Here is an 18043-nt window from a genome sequence, read left to right on the forward strand (position 1 = left end):
TATGACCCCTCTTGACATCTACTTCCTGTCAATTAGGACAATACCCTATTGTCCTGTGGTCGTGCTTATTTACATAATGCTTTCCAGTTTCTCACTGTAGTAAACTGTGCTTCATTGAAGTAAGACATGCTTATTTTGCTCTGAGCTTATCTTGTTTGCTACTGAGTTCTATTTGAACTTGCCTTCAGTTATTGACTTGAATTTGTTTTTAAATTACAGCATGTAGTTTTTGTTGTTTGCTTTTATATTTTGTTGTCTGTCCCTGAAGAAGAGCAGTTTATCTGCTCGAAACGTCGGTTGTTTTTTGTCCGTTTAGTGTTCGACTGCTATGTACACAGTGATTTTCATCACTTCCAGTGTACTGTTTTCCTGACACTTTTGTGGGCTCTGGAATTGGCAATTTTGGCCATCGAACTTTGCTTATTTTGTGCCTACTCTGGATGTTTGGTTTAGCGTGTCTGTTTATATGCACAGTGATTTTCATCACATGTTCTAGTGCAGTTTTGTATTACCATTGATCCTTGTTGTTTTTGCAGGTTTAGCACTTTTGTGAGCCTTGGAACTGGTAATTTTTGGCTATCGAACTTTGCTTACTTCCTATGCCTACATTTGCTGGTTTTGCCCCCCCCCTGCATATTGTCTAGTCTGTATTTTACTTGTTTCCCCACATCAAGTTGGTGTACCTTGCTCGTTTTCCTTTCTGTTGTTTATATTCAAGGTATCCTCTTGTATCATTTATTGATCCTTGATGTGTTTTGTGTCCTCGTCCGTTGGATTCACCATTACCCACTTTTTCTGATTTTGCTGGTGATCCCCTGCAGCCGTCATGGTTCGGACCTAGGACCCCTCTCGTTTGTCTCTTGTCTACATCCCCAAATCCGTCTTGTCTTCAATCAGCTTGAAAACGCAAGAAAAAATCCCAAGCGCCACACTTCCAATCATGATTTTCTTAATACCCTCAGATCTATCAAACTCATCCCTAAAGGATTGTTGATTAGTAACCACATCAATACCACAAGTGGGCTTTGTTCTGACCTGGTTGATGAAGCTTTTCTTTCTACATCCAGCAAGCTTCTCGATATTCTCATTATAGATTCTCTCAATGCTGTTCAACAACAGTCTACTGAATTTTTATCTCTCTGTCGTGTTTTATCTTCTCTGGTTAAACCCCGGTATCTTTTCAGCCATCCTTATGAAACTCAAAGAAATGGGCTCTAAACTACAACTCGAGCTTCTAACTCAGAAATGTCGCAAACTCCATGATAACATCAGCATTGCACACTCATCCACTGGTGCTCACCACTATATCGACGAGTCTAACCGTCCTACTATGATTAGTGGTGACAAATCTAATGTGCAAGGTTCCATCCTTAATGCCATCAATAACAACGTTCACCAGGATTGTAGACCTATTCACAGACCCACACCGCACCAACTAGAACTCATAAGCGGCGTTGGGTGAAACGAGCTTATCGGCATCGTGCCAAAATAGCCCCTATCACTGATAACAAGAGTGTTGTCAACCTGTCCTCCCACAGTCTTAACGAACATGAAGTCTCTGTTCTATCCCGTGGGCTTAAATTTTGTCCAACAAGTACCTCTCTAGATGATCTTGAGCTTGAACAGACTTGGATAAATTTGCCCGTCGACTTCGTCTTAAAGTTCACTTTCACACAGACGCCGCGGAGAACACTAACACCACTCCTACGACCAATGAAAGTCTGCTTAATCATCCCCTCTTGAAGCGGGGAAGTATTTTCACACCCAATGCTGGTCAAGATCCTTTTCTTGATGCTTATATCACTGAAGTGAAGGCTGACATTATCCAAGGGATAAAGCCTAAAACATATCGGAACATCTCGCGTGATGAGAATAAGGCTCTGCATGATATCAAAAATAATCGGAGTATTGTTATCAAGGAGGCTGATAAAGGTTCTGCTGTAGTCATCCAAGACAGGGAAAGTTATGTTCATGAGTGTTTGAGACAACTCAACAACTCTGATCACTACCAAAAGCTTGATCATGACCCCACCACTAAATTTAGCAAGCGTGTATGTAAAGGTCTTAACAAAGCCTTGGAAGTGGACCTAATAGATCATGATCACAAGGTTGCTCTCACTCCCAAACGTCCCAAACCAGGTAGATTTTACACACTGCCTAAGATTCACAAGCAATTTGACACTATACCACCTGGCCGTCCTATAGTTAGTGCCAATGGCAGCGCCACAGAAAGGGTTTCTCTTTTCATTGACCACCATCTCAAACCACATGTCTCATCCTTGCCATCTTATGTTCAGGATGACATGGACTTCCTACATAAGATACAGGCTGTTAATGCACAAGGGCCCTTGCGCCTAACACCATGCTTTGCACTATGGATGTTTCAGCCCTCTACACTAATATCCCGGCACAAGAGGGTATAGATGCATGCCGTTCTTTTCTTGAACCCGCATATTCTTCTGACCAACTTGATGCTTTTTGTGACCTCATGGATATTGTTCTTACTTGCAATAATTTCACATTTGACGGCACAAACTACAAGCAGATATTTGGGACCAGTATGGGTACGAAAATGGCGCCCTCTATGGCTTGCCTTTTCATGGGCCGTCTAGAAGAACGTCTGCTCTCCTCTATATCCAAGAAACCCCTCATGTGGATGAGATATATCGATGATATTTTCTTTCTGTGGACACATGGTCCGGATGAACTTCAGCACTTTGTAACCTTGTGCAATTCTTTCCATCCAACAATTAAGTTTACCTCTGAATCCTCTATCAAGGAAATACCCTTCTTGGATGTACTGGTATCCATCAGAGATGATACTCTCCATACGGACCTGTACTCTAAACCCACTGACTCACACCAGTTTCTTCACTGGACTTCCTGTCATCCCAAGCATACCAAGTCAAGTCTTCCGTACAGCTTGGCTTTCCGGTTGAATCGTATCTGCTCCTCTCCCGAGACGCTTCAGAAGAGAAAAGATGAACTTGAAGGCTTTCTTAAGGCCAGAGGTTATCCTGGCTCTGTTATCAACAGGCAAATCAGCAAAGCTCTAGAGATTCCTAGATCTGACGCTCTAGTGCCTCGTACGCCCGACCCTGATAATCCAGAACGCATTCCTCTGGTCATCACTTACCATCCATCGCTTCCTAAACTTTCTCAGATACTTCACAAACACTTGCGTATCTTGCATTCTTCTGATAGATGTAAGAAGGCTATTCCCAACCTACCCATGGTCGCTTATCGCAGAAGTACTAACATCAAGGACATGATTGTACGTTCATCCCTGCCTCCAGACCAACCTCCTCCTAGAGGCTCTATTGCATGTGGATCTTGTAAGTCATGTGAACATGACATCCACCCTGGCCCACCAGTCAAACATACTAAGGAAGGATCGTCTTTCACTAGTTCTTCCACAGGTGAAAGCCATGACATCCACAAACACATCAGTTGTCAGAGTGAGAATGTGATCTATCTCATCACTTGTGCTAATTGCCAAGTTCAGTATGTGGGAGAGACTGGTCGTAGCCTGTCAACCAGACTGGGTGAGCATTGCGCAGATGCTCGCCTTAACAGAAATACACCAGTAGCCAAACATTTCAACCTCCCAGGACATTCTGCTAGTCACATATCTGTCATGGGTATTGACAAACCCCCAAAGACTGACACGTTCATGCGAAAGAAACTTGAGAAAGACTGGATCTCTAAACTTAAGACAACCCAACCACTTGGCTTAAATGTTAAAGATTAACGTGCCAGTGTATCCTTATTTGGCCTATGGATCTTACTTGTGTCCACACATGTATTTGACATACATGTACATGTAGGCCTACATGTTTGATGGGTCAACTCACATGTGGCTTTCACACCACTTTAGGCCTCCCTCCTTGCTTGCTTGTATAGACCTTTTATCACTACCTATTTTGGCATATTTCATGTCAATTTGTTACGGTATTTCACTGTTCTTTGGTTTTAGTGATTTGTTGGCTTTCCACTGTCATCTAAAGGTCTTTACATGCACTGAGCATTGGTTTTATCATGCACGGTCCATATGAGCTCATATGCATTTACTTTATCTGTGTTTCTACTTCCAAACCTACCCCCCCCCCCTTTTCTGCATGCATACTGCCATTTTATTATATATGTGACCTTCCTCAACTTGTGTTTTGATTCAGCAATTATTGGCTTTTCACTTTTCTTAACACATGTATTATGCAGGCCTACATGTATAATATTTATTGCATCACGCATATCTTTTCTAATTACTTTTTCATTTACTACTGGATCTACATGTATTGTACATGCTTGATGTGTCAATTCACATTTGGCATTCTCACTGTAGGCCTCCTTGCTTGCCTATGTTTTTCCATCTTTTAGTAGACCTTGTATCACTACCTATTTTAGCATATTTCATGCTAATTTGTAACGGTATTTTACTGTGCTTTGGTTTTAGTGATTGTTGGCTTTACCACTTCACTGCAGGCCTATCCACATGAACTGCAGTTACTTGTTTTTCTACCCCCCCTCTTTCTGTATGCATACTACACTCTAATATTTGAGACTTTCCTCAACTTGTGTTTTATTCAGCAATTTTTGCTGTATTTTTTCTCTTTTTTTTAGCATATATGTATTTAAAATAATTGTTTTGTAATATGCATGACTCTTCTCTTTTAAATTTGAGTGACATTGGCCCACTTATCTCCCTCTATTCATTCTCTTCCTCTTCTATTGACTATGACCCCTCTTGACATCTACTTCCTGTCAATTAGGACAATACCCTATTGTCCTGTGGTCGTGCTTATTTACATAATGCTTTCCAGTTTCTCACTGTAGTAAACTGTGCTTCATTGAAGTAAGACATGCTTATTTTGCTCTGAGCTTATCTTGTTTGCTACTGAGTTCTATTTGAACTTGCCTTCAGTTATTGACTTGAATTTGTTTTAAATTACAGCATGTAGTTTTTGTTGTTTGCTTTTATATTTTGTTGTCTGTCCCTGAAGAAGAGCAGTTTATCTGCTCAAACGTCGGTTGTTTTTTGTCCGTTTAGTGTTCGACTGCTATGTACACAGTGATTTTCATCACTTCCAGTGTACTGTTTTCCTGACACTTTTGTGGGCTCTGGAATTGGCAATTTTGGCCATCGAACTTTGCTTATTTTGTGCCTACTCTGGATGTTTGGTTTAGCGTGTCTGTTTATATGCACAGTGATTTTCATCACATGTTCTAGTGCAGTTTTGTATTACCATTGATCCTTGTTGTTTTTGCAGGTTTAGCACTTTTGTGAGCCTTGGAACTGGTAATTTTTGGCTATCGAACTTTGCTTACTTCCTATGCCTACATTTGCTGGTTTTGCCCCCCCCTGCATATTGTCTAGTCTGTATTTTACTTGTTTCCCCACATCAAGTTGGTGTACCTTGCTCGTTTTCCTTTCTCTTATTTTTGTATACCTTAAAGTCAATTGCCTTTAGTGTATCTATTGGTTAAATGCATGTAGAGTGCTATAGAAATTGGCCACAGTTGTTGAATGCTGTGTTGTTCACTGCTGCATCATACTCTGCCATATCAAGCCAGTCATCTTCGTCATCTTTTTATGGATTGTCATCTTCATCACTATAATGGGATTAAGATAATATAATGGGATATTTATACGTGAATACAGATTAAACATTAAGTTACATTACATTATTACATAGTGCAGTTTTGAAGTATTGAATGCTGCAAGACTCTAGAACAGATGATGGGAGGTTATTCCACTCTGATATGGTATTTGAAGAAAAAAAACCTGCATTTGTACACATTTGATGATACTCTCATGGACCGGAACTTCAGAGGATGATATTGTCTAGAAGTTAGATTAGACATCTGATGCATAGAAAACCCATAGAGTCCTATAAGATTTCATAGATAAAATGCCGACTAGATCATCCTAGCCGAAACATTTGGAAATGATTATGCTTTTTACCTCATCCTGTTTTGTCCATTTATATAGTAAAGTGAGAGCAGTGGGACTATCATGCTCCTTAGGTCATCAGAGCCTTCTTGAACATGGTTGAGGTGTGTAGCAAACTCCTTTATTTGGATGCCTTAGCAATAGGTGTAGAAAGATGCCTATAGGCCCTAAACGAAAGATTGAAAAGAAAAAAGCAATATTAAACAATGTATTCTTTTTATTAGTATATTTCTAGCTACCATGCTGGCCCAGATAGCTTTGATAAACAAAGCAAGAAATGGAAGAAAATAGTGCAGGAGAAAGGAGAGAAGACCACTCCCAAACACCATTTTGTACAATTTTACTCTTAGCCCTGATGCAAAGGCTGTTATACCCCCTATGGGCCTGCCAAAAACCCCTCTCGGCCTGCCAAAAGATCCCCCCCCCCCAATTTTACCCTCCCCAGGGCTCATAGTTATTGCACATGTCCTTAAAGAACATGCATTGGCTTAGTTATACATACACAATTAAATAACTTGTTTGTTTTCAACAACAACATCTTCTATGAACATTTTTGTATACCTTAAAGTCAATCGCCTTTAGTGTATCTATTGGTTAAATGCATGTAGAGTGCTATAGAAATTGGCCACAGTTGTTGAATGCTGTGTTGTTCACTGCTGCATCATACTCTGCCATATCAAGCCAGTCATCTTCGTCATCTTTTTATGGATTGTCATCTTCATTACTATAATGGGATTGCCTGCCTGAGGAAATTAAACCTGTAATTTCAAATAATTCAGTGTATTAATAATTTTAATCTAACTAGACATGACTAAGTATTACAGGAAATTTGGAAGTAATGCATTATATAATTTTGCTTTTTCTATTGCAAAGATTAATTAGCTAGTATCTAATACTAAGCAAGCTCGGTCCCTGTGTGTTAATGTGATTTACTAATAGTCCAACATGTACCTAAGTACATTTGATAACATAACCACCTTTCAGTGTGACATCAGGGCCGTCGCTAGACCATTCCGGGTGTTGAGAAATAAATTTTACTGGTATGGCCCGATTTACCTTTTGCTGGCACATGTACATGGCAACATAATTGCCACCCTGGCTAATTGGATTGAAGTCATCCTCTCCCACAACTGTAACCCAAGTTTTTTCCAAGCTGTCCCACTACCAGGAAAAGAAAAAAAAAATTTGAAAAAGTGCATGCGTAGTTTGCTATTTCAATGTTAAAATTCAAAGGGAGATGTACCGAGTCACCGAGTCAGTGACAAAATTTCAAAATCGTCCACTGATCTGCTACTAAAAGGACATTATCAGGACAAATGGGCATGAAGTGCACGAAAAAATTGCAATTTTAAATGCTAAAATTGTTTCCTTAAATCGTGCCAAAGGAAGATGCATAGGCCTTTTACAACTTTTGGTTACTTTTGTCCCGTTATTTTGATCCAGCTAATGAGTTTTGTTTTTTTTTTTTTTTTTAGGAGTTGCCCTAGCACTCATATTTATGATTTAGGCCTACATAATAGAAAGGATGGAATTATAATTATTTTAAAGATTCATGTTCAAGTTCGAGATGAAAATTAAAAAAATGAATCGTAAATTTTGTCAGAACATTTCTATCAACTGAGTAGGAGAGGACATTGACTTGCCATCCTGACCATGCAGTGCCGGATTGACCCTTTTTGGGGCCCTGGGCCAGGCCAAAATTTGGAGGCCCCAATCTCACCATGAGGAAGGCATATGCACTCAAGTAGCCATGTTTTGATTTAAAGATAAGGGGGCATACTTTTATAGGCCTAAGATTGATAGCGGTAGAGACGAGCATATTTTATTCCTATTTGAGTCATTTGTACATAAAGTGCACGAAAAATTTTATATTTCAGACAATTTAAGCCCAAAATAAAGGTAAATAACACAGAGCCAGTGCGCAAGAAGCGCGTGCAAAATGTGTCCACATCAGCTCAATGCGCCTGGCCAACATCATTGTAGGCCAACAATATACAATATACCGGCCCAAATTACAAACTTATTGTAGTTTTTATCCCCTTGCTCTCATGTGATGTGAGAGACACTAACTCCTTGTACCACTCCCCCTCCCCTCTCTCTCCCTCCCTCCCCTCCCCTCCTCTCTCTTCCCCTTCACTCTTCCTTTCTCTATTCCCTTTTTAGGGATTGCCAGGGGTGTCACACCCCCATGGCAACAACCCTGTGTGACATGTGCAAACCAACATTTCAGTCACTCACAGTTACGCCTTTCTCACGCCTTATAAATGCCTCAAAATTTTGACTATGCATGCAATGTCTCCTTAAATGCAATGTCTATAAATGGTTGAACATTAAATTGGCAATTCATAATTATGAGTTTCATGAAATCCCAGCACACAAAACGTTTTTACAATGTTTTAAACACTTTACAATGGTTTTAGTTTTTGTGAAAACATGTTAATAGCATCAAATGTTAATAGCAGTGTTAATGTTGGGTCATTAAAACGTTTTGTATGAAAACACACTACAATAGAACTTTTAAAATTGTGTCAAAATGTTATTGTAAAATATTTCCAACTGGAAAAATTTGATAAATATTTTGTCAACACTTAAATAAAATTATGCTAGAATATTTTGTAGTAAGTTTTAACAAAATGTTTTTGAATGTTAAGAAAACGTTTTATACCTAAATGTAAATATAACCCAACATAACAGATGTTTTCTGGCAACCTTTTCTAACATTTTGTGAACAATATAGAAACCAATGTTTTCTGGGTATGTCTTAATTACCTCAAGTTTCTTTTTTGTTATTTGTCTTGACCTCCTCTTCAATTTTGATCATCTTTTGAACAGTCGACAGTGATGTACCATGTATAGCAGGTTTACCAGAGCTTGAGAAAGGCATGGGAGTATTGGTTCTCTACAATAGTGAAAGGCTGTATCCACTGATGAGGTTCAGGATGGACTCTCTCTTCTATTATGACTTCTAGTTATGGTATGTGTTGGGTCATACAGCTTCACTTCATGATTTCGGCATGCTACACGAAAGGAGTCCAGCAACAGCAGTCGTATTTTGTTGATATTCAGTGTAGGTACCTGCAAAAATCCCAAAAATGAGATAATGGTTGAATTAATTGAATGAATGGATACTTTTAATCATGTGACTTTACAAGGGTTACAAGAAGACAAGTTGAGTGGATCCAATGTTAACACTGAATATCCTTCACATATTTAATAAATATGGAGTGTTTGATATGACAATTAATGTAGTGACAAAGGTCACAGAAGCTAGCTCACAGATTCATGTAGGTCATCTGGAATCTTAGAAGTTTAGACCCAGATATACCAGGTTATTCAAGTTCCCCAACCCTATATAAGACACACACACACACCCCCACATACACCCCACCATACATATCTCGACCCAAGTGCCAAGAGCAAAATTGTACAAATTTGTTGAGAATGGACATTATTTTCCTTGCTCTCTTCCTTCTTTCTTTTCTCTCATACAGGCCAGCATTCATATATTATAAGCCTGACAGCTTGGCTTGAGCGATAGCCTGGTCCCATTCATTCAGACTGACTGGTTAAACAAATAAACAAACAAACAAACAAACAGACAAATATAGCACCCTCTGGTTAATTGTGACCAGATGTAAACAAAAGCTGCCATTAACTGCTTTTCTTTCAGTATACTTTAACATAAATTGAAAGAGAAAACATCTGTGCTTTAACCATGTTAACTGGTTTTTGTTTTGTAAATTAAGACCACTTAATTGTATGTTTAGATCAAGTCACAACCGTAAGCCCGACAACCACTTCAAGGTAGGTGCATAGTCCAGCTGCAACTTGTTAATTCTTAGGTTACATGATTTAACCCGAATCAGGATTTAACCTGAATCAGGAGTTCCAAATTGGTCAAATTTTGGTCCAAATTCTTTTGACATTCCTGATTTAACAAATTTTTTGTATTTTGACTCCTGTATCAAATTTCCCAGGGTTGATAATGGACCTTGTTCATTCTGCATCACCCATAGAATAATAATCAGCAAAGAACATGTTTCATAAAACTGGCAAAACCATCATACATGCCTTTCTCTGCAGCTGGACTACTGAGTCGGGAACACTTAACGGATACAAGACGCATGTTGAGGGCCCCGTTCCTCAAGACAAGACACCTCATGGCCCAGCTTACAAAGGCAAGCAAGACGTTAGAGAACACGCTGTGCATCTGTTTATGTTCTCGCCCCACACCATAGCGGGTAACCAAGTGGCACAGTCCCCTCGGAGGTGACATAGACGAAGGACATCGTGGAAACCAATCCCTCGCTGGCACTATGACATTCAATAGAGGCATCGTACTCTCACGGCATCTTCCCAGACAAACGATACAAACGCTAACATATATTGTATAGGAGGGATGCACGTACCATAGCAATGTACTAATTTTGAATTTGGTCATTTTTTACTTTCTCAGTATTTACTAAATTTGGGTACATATTGACAGCTAACAGCTTTGCTTCAACTAGATTTCCAAAACCAAATCAATATAATTGATAAATGACAGTTAAATTGTGCCCAACCTCAAAATGTCCCAAACCTTATTGTGCATGTTCTATGATAGTTGTCGCGCAAATAAAATGCAGTTCCTAAAGTTTCATTATTGGTTTTGTGTTATCATCAATCAAGTTACCATCCTCAACACCATCCCCAAGAGTCATATCACCTTCATCATTACCCTGCCAAAATATTCTGTCATCTTGTTCCAACTTGCCAATTTATCTGTGAGAGATCCTTATAAGGTCTCCATCAAGAGCCATTTAGATTAATCACGACAATAGGATATGTTGTCGAAACTGGTATAGACAAGTCTTGTGTCACAGACAAGAAACTGAGAGACTAACCCCTGTCCAAGCTATGTAGGAGAATAACATCAGCTGAAATGAGCTACAGGGAACCATGCTCACACAAGTCAGGAATCTCTTGCGCCGATGTGCTTGCAGCGCACGCTTATGCACTTGCAGTGCACAGATGCCCATGGCTCGCACCAAGCACTTGCCCCTCACAAACCAAGCCAAACTGACCTTCTGACAAAGGCTAGGTAAGGGTATGATAGGGGTACCTGATCAGGATGCTGGAATCTAGTGGGTAGTCCCACATTTGAGACCTACATTTACAGGAATATTGCTGCCGGGGGGGTCTCAACTTTGGTTTGGGTAGGGATAGCAGCTGAAACTTCAAAAGTACCCGACCATAAACCAAAATGACTAGAAATTCTACCAATTTTTTATAAATTTTCGCAAATTTGTGTAAAGAAAAATTTGCACTTTTTTTGAGAAACTTTTGAAGAAAAAAACACCCTTTCAAATTTTCATGAAATTATGGCCATCAATAAACCAAAATGGCTGAAAATCCACCCAAGTCTAAATGGCTGAAAATGTACCCCGAATCTGCCGTACATCCCCATACCCTCATTTCCAATAAGACCCTCCCCCTTGGTTTCTGCTGTCCAAATGGGTCATGTTTTCATAGAAAAAGGACTAGGTGACAAAAATATAAAAATTCTACGCCGAGCAGCCGGACGTGATGACCAAGCACTACGCCGGGCAGCCGGACTTGATGACCAATGAAGATGGTGAGATCTAGAGGGGTGCCCCCACACTTGAGGAATACACATACTGGGATGTGCTATCCAAATGGGTTTGTTTGTCACAAACTGCAGAAGGATCCATTAAAAACAACTATTTAATCAATTCCATTCTTATCACATAGCTTTTTTTGTTGTATTTCAAATTGTTTTATCCTAATTTGTTTTTAATTGTGTATTTTGTGTACATTTTAAATATTTATGATTTTTGTATTATAAGTGTTACAGTGGGAGGGTCTGCTTCTAAAGTAGACAACAAATTTATTCATCCCTATCCAATGAAACAAAAATAAATCGGGGTGGTAATGTCTGATTAAAGTTGCATCATTCTGCAACATTGCGGAATGATACATAATGGGGGGAGCGAGTTGGCGCAGCGATAGTTCCCTCGCCTGGCACTACTGAGGTTCCAGGTTCAAGTCCCGGCCGTGCCCAAGACCTGTATGTGCACTTGGTTTATCCCGATCCATGCTCGCTCTCTATGTGCATCTAACCATGGTAGACTCATGGTGGGGTGACCAGCACGTAAATATACCTCTACTCCCCCTGAGCGGCAGGTAGTACTGGGTTACGTGGTACCAGTAGCAAAATCTTGACCTGACTGGATCTCAACTGTGATTCTACCTGGGTCACTATTATTTTGAGCATCATTGGGCCTATGTGTTTCCTTTAGTAAAATAAAAACATAATAAAGGTTTGGCCATTTTAATACTGCTACATGCTAGTGAATTCATCTCCCAACTTGGGCAGGAAATGTCTGGTTGTCTAGTTGTTTGGTTATCAAAAACTTCCTTCACCCAATGGAATTTGGGGAGCTGCAGAAAATGGGTGGATGTTACAATCATAGTGCGGATAGGTTTGCGCCAGGTTCGGCTGCAATCACTATATTCATTTTACCTTGACAGTCGCAGGGGGTCCTTTAGAACGTTCCAATGAGTCAAATAGGGCCCAAACATACGCTAGAGTGAACACGATAATGCGATTGATTTTCTTACATGTAAAAATATGGCCAATTCAGAGAGAAAATCTTGTTTGTCGTATGGGGCCTACTGTAGACAATTATTTTTTGTTGGCTGCTGAGCTATTAATTATAGATACTTCAACACGTGTTCCAATGTTGAAAGTTGACAAGCTATTTCTACTTGCATTAAAGAGAACACAAATATGGACACGGTATAGACGATTGAATGAAGATGATTTATTTGTATTAGGATTTCATTTAATAGTATTTTTTATTTTCATATATAGGCCTACCTGACACCCAATCAAGAACATAAGAAAATATTGCAAAGGCCATAAATATACGCACTTACGTATGCAAATCGAGACAAACATTCTCGATCACTAACATTGTTAACATTTGGAACATTTCACATGCATGCTATTTGCCTTCTCGGGCAATATAATAATTTAAATCATGAAACCGTAGAACGATCTGTTGGTCAGCATAGATATTTAATAAAATTGAGTCCCACTATCAATCATAAGCTACACCCGGTTTTTTTAAATACTGCTTACCAGCGACTTAAAATGAATGTACAATAGTTGATGCGATCTGATTCACCACGCAGCAAAAATAGAGAGCTATATAAATTCCGAAATTTATTTATTTATTTATAATTCTCAGTGCAACTCCTTAATATCAGTTTGAAAAAGAAAATCAGTTTCAGATAAAAAAAATTCTAATATGCATTGCACCACAGGTCCTGGCAGTAATGGCTGTTTCAGCACTACCTGAACCATTGTACATGACATCTCCCCCGCAAAACCCCTTGAGGAATATTGCAAGGATTTTTTTTAATTCAGGATAAAAACAGTGATGATTATTTCTTAAGGTGGTGATAGTTGTTATGTTACATCCTATGCCTAACATTCATTGCTAAATTTCATTGCGAGAAGGTTAGACTCACAGAATGTTGACATATCGTTAATTCCGGAATGTGACACAAATTTTGAGATTTACAAAAATTAAATGTGATAAATATGTGTGGGTAAAGCGATATTTGTCAGCAAACAGAATTGGCCAAGTATATAAAACACAATTTACTCAAATCTATTGATATTTTTATTATTATTTATCAAACATGGGACTGCTTTTCATTTTCTATGGATTTTACACACAGCATCATTCTGCAATGCTCCTCACATCATTCAGCAACATGACCTAGTGCTGCAAATTTTGGCATAAAGAGACAATACCATGATATTTTTCAAATGGATACTGATAGTTGTTAGTTTACATCCAAAACTATACATTAAGTGGCAAATTTAATATCCCAGATTACTAAACTCAGAGTTCGCCAAAAATGTTCTTAGTGATGAAAATACTCTGCTCCTGTGTACATCATTCTGCAATGCAAAGTTTGCATATCCAAATTAGGAAATTAGGTTCTCCTACTTTAATCATTCACTTACCAAAAATAGTTTACCATTATACCTTTTAACTTGTGCTGTTAATACATATTTGGCTGCTGAATTTTCCAATGCTTGAAATTGTCCATTAAGAAGCATTTATTTAAACTATTTTGAGCGATTTCCAAACAAAACCTGGAAGAATTAAGCCCATAAATTAGAAATGATGTATCTTTTTAATATGAAACATGAATTAACATCCATTTGCTCATTTTAAGTTTTTGTGAGCATGCCAAACTAAATGGTATTAATTATGACGATTTCTGGAATCAATCTACTCTACACTGTAAAAGTTGAATAACAAATAAATACAAAGCAGTTCTCGAACCACAAGTCTCGCCTGCTTTCACGAACACCTGCTTTCGTGGTTACTTTAAATAAATAACAATTGAAAGAATCCATTGTGTTTTGTTTCTTTGTTACTTTTTACACATCTTTTCTTCTTCTAGGGTTACAGAACTGTACAGATAAAAAAAATCTGCCAGAGTCACTTCGTGGATGCTTCTAAAATGACCCCTGAGGTATGTGCATCTAACCATGGGTATGCATCTAACCATGGGTATGTGCATCTAACCATTGTAGACTCATGGTGGGGTGACCAGCACGTAAATATACCTCTACTCCCCCTGCGCGGCAGGTAGTACTGGGTTACGTGGTACCAATAGCAAAATCTTGACCTGACTGGATCTCAACTGTGATTCTACCTGGGTCACTATTATTTTGAGCAACATTGGGCCTATGTGTTTCCTTTAGTAAAATAAAAACATAATAAAGGTTTGGCCATTTACTGCTGCATGCTAGTGAATTCATCTCCCAACTTGGGCAGGAAATGTCAATATACTGCAGATCACCTTCACTTGTACTTATAGTTAAACCACTCAAAAATCCCACAACTTTGTGAAAAAAATCATGGATGCTTCTAAAATGACCCATGAGGTATGTGCATCTAACCATTGTAGACTCATGGTGGGGTGACCAGCACGTAAATATACCTCTACTCCCCTCGCGCGACAGGTAGTACTGGAGTTACGTACCAGTAGCAAAATCTTGACCTGACTGGACCTCGAATGAGATTCTACCTGGGTCACTATTATTTTGAGCAACATTGGGCCTATGTGTTTCCTTAAAGTAAAATATTTAATTATAGTTGGGAAATAAGTAAACATAATAAAGGTTTGGCCATTTACTGTTACATGTTAGTGAATTCATCTCCCAACTTGGGCAGGAAATGTCAATATACTGCAGATCCCTGCACTTATTAGTCACCACTCAAAAATCCTACAACTTTGTGGAAAAACGTGATGTTTTGTTTAGATGCTGTGAACAAATGTGGTTCTGCTTCTGCTCTATATACTGTGCAAACACCTCCGGTACTTGGTGGTTATCACGCACAGGTCGTGTGATACGACGGCCTATATCTTGATGTGAGATCTTTTCACAAGTTCATTTAATGTTGTTCATTTCATCCAGTTTGCTTCTCCTGTGCGTTACGTGAATCAGGTCACCACAGCTGCTGACTGAATGTTTTTGAAATGAGATGTGGGCAATGCTTGGAGTTAACCTTTTCAGGGTGTCTTCATAACAGCTGTGACATATATATATCATCATCATCAGTAACCATGTATTCCCAAGCTGGTTAAAACAGCTTATTTGGAATAATCTTTCAGGTGTTGAATTTAAAATTTAAAGCAAACATTGCTGAACATTAATGAAATGTTTTTGGACTAGGGTCGTTGCAATCCATAACAATACCAATTGCTCAACTTCAACAAAGACTCTTTAATGTGGGTAATTACTCATTCAGTGGATAATTAAGTAATTTTTCCTCTGTTCTTCCAAGAGACCTGGTGAACAAACAATTAGTAGACCACATAGATAAGGGCGTGGTCACAGAGCAGGCGTCACATGTGACACAGACAACTTGTTATTACGGCCTAGTTCCTCAATTTACCCATATAAATCTTGCCAAACATCCAGCAGATTGGTTAGCCTATAAGGCTTCACTAGAAGTTGTTGTAAACCTAGGAGTAGTTACAGGATGCTCCCCTTCTCTGTTCAAAGGAGTCTAATTTTGTGCAGATGTGCTTAGTGGAGTTCCACAAGGATCAGTGTTGGGACCGCTGCTCTTCATCTTGTACATCTTGTAAAGAGGAAAGACTTGGAGCAAAGAAGACTGAGGGGTGAGTTAATCAAAACATTCAAGATCAATTTGAGAAAAAGGATCAAGACAGGTTCTTCAAGCTTCCAACCACAGACACAAGAGGACATAGCCAAAAGCTGTTAAAACCATGGCTACACAAAGCACATCAGGAGCTGACAAGATTTCTACTCACAGAGAGTCATTAATCATTGGAACGTCATAAATACAAAGAATACAAACTCCTTAAAATCACAACTTGACAGACATTGGGAAGATATGGGGTTCTTACAGGCGTAAGCCTACTCTCTCCCAGCAAACTGTAAGTGTAAAAAGCAAGAAGTGGTGAGTGCACTTTCATAAACCAATGTTTAGGGCAAAATTAGATACTGGTTGAGAAGGATAGCTTCAATAACGGCTGTGGCATTATAGGCCTACACGTATATCATCAATAACCATATAAGCTGGATCAAAACAATCAGCTTCTTTTGAATAATCTTAAATTTAAAAGCAAACATTGCTGAACATACTAACAAAATGTTGGCTATATGCAGCGGGCAAAAGGTTCTTGCTGCATTCAATAATGTTAAAATATATGCAACTCTGAAGAATGTATTTGTTATTATTGCTATATCATCCACCAGTGGAGCATAAAGAATATGTACTTGAGGAAGCCAACTATCAAAGCAGTGGGTTGCCTTTTGTGTATGAATTAACTCATGTTTAAAAACTACAAATTCAAGCTGTTTATTGAAGAGTCATCAAAATTTGAATAAAAATTACTATCGGTAACCAAGTTCTAATGATCACCTCAATAAGATTACCCATACTTTTGAAGGGCATCTTGGCCAGGATAGCAGTGGCGAAAGCCCTTTGGCCAATTTTCACTGTCAGTGGATTTCCCTATTCCAAAGTTGTGTACTGAGAAATTTGATACGTTTGTGTATTTCAAAGTGTATCAATCCTTAAACAGGAAGCCCAGCTTGACCAGTTAGCCACAGAAGAACTGGCCTACACCTGTTACTCAATATAGTGGTTAAATGACTAAAGAATCTGTGCATGCATTTTATTTTAAACAAAATTGATTAGAAACTTCCATCAAGATAGATTAATTTCAAAGGCAGTGATTATGATTTGGTGTAGAGTGGACCTAAATATCCTGTGCTGTGTGACTTTTGGCATTGTCTATATTAAAGCTTCAAAATACTGGCCTATTCCATACACCCCTATAGACATGACCTTAATCTCCCATACAGATCGTAGGGTGTAGATTTGAATGGAGTCACCCATGCAATGTTTATTTTTTTACATCTTAAACCTTGGTAGGATGTACAGACGTATTCTGGAGGGGGGGAGTTTTTTTTGCTGCAAGGCATTTTTTTTTTTCATCTCACTAGTAGCCAAATTTTTTCCCAAGAAACTCATGCCCCCTTGAAATCAAAATGGTGCATGGAGCACCCCTTATACCCCTGGGCCATGATGCTTCCATTCACTCTATAAATCCCATTTGTAATTCACACTCCCTGTGTGGAAGATAGGCAGTGTATGGATTTAAACTGTAATAACCCATTTATAGAAACTTTAATTGTGATTTTAAAATTTTTTTTAAATGTAGATATTTATATATAGCTTTATGCCGCAAATATCTTCAAAGCGCTTTACATTTATTCTGCCGTCATTAGAATATGTCGGAACCACGTTTGCAGCCTACAATTGGCGCAGGATTCATCAGTACAACGACTGTGACAACCCCTAACAGTTTCCCATTGCACCTGGGTGGGGTGAGGCAAGCGAGGCAAAGCGCCTTGCCCCAAGGGCGCAACACGGTGGTGGGATGGGGACTCGAACCCATGCACATCAAGCAAGCTCTCAGATTATGAGTCCAAGGCCGTAACCACTGAGCCACCGTGCCCGTCTG

General features: G+C 38.9%; 1 long non-coding RNA gene across 1 annotated transcript in view; it reads right to left on the reverse strand.

Annotated features, from left to right (window-relative positions):
- Positions 1-18043, reverse strand: part of LOC140140849 (uncharacterized) — a 350554-nt gene that overhangs the window by 1623 nt on the left and 330888 nt on the right. Inside the window, exons 10-11 of the long non-coding RNA XR_011857313.1 lie at positions 6512-6674; positions 5963-6117 (exon numbers count right to left, since the gene is read on the reverse strand). This is a non-coding gene — a long non-coding RNA (uncharacterized lncRNA). The remainder of the gene's footprint in view (positions 1-5962; positions 6118-6511; positions 6675-18043) is intronic.

This window comes from Amphiura filiformis, chromosome 19 (genome assembly GCF_039555335.1).
Source record: "Amphiura filiformis chromosome 19, Afil_fr2py, whole genome shotgun sequence".
NCBI lineage: Eukaryota > Metazoa > Echinodermata > Ophiuroidea > Amphilepidida > Amphiuridae > Amphiura > Amphiura filiformis.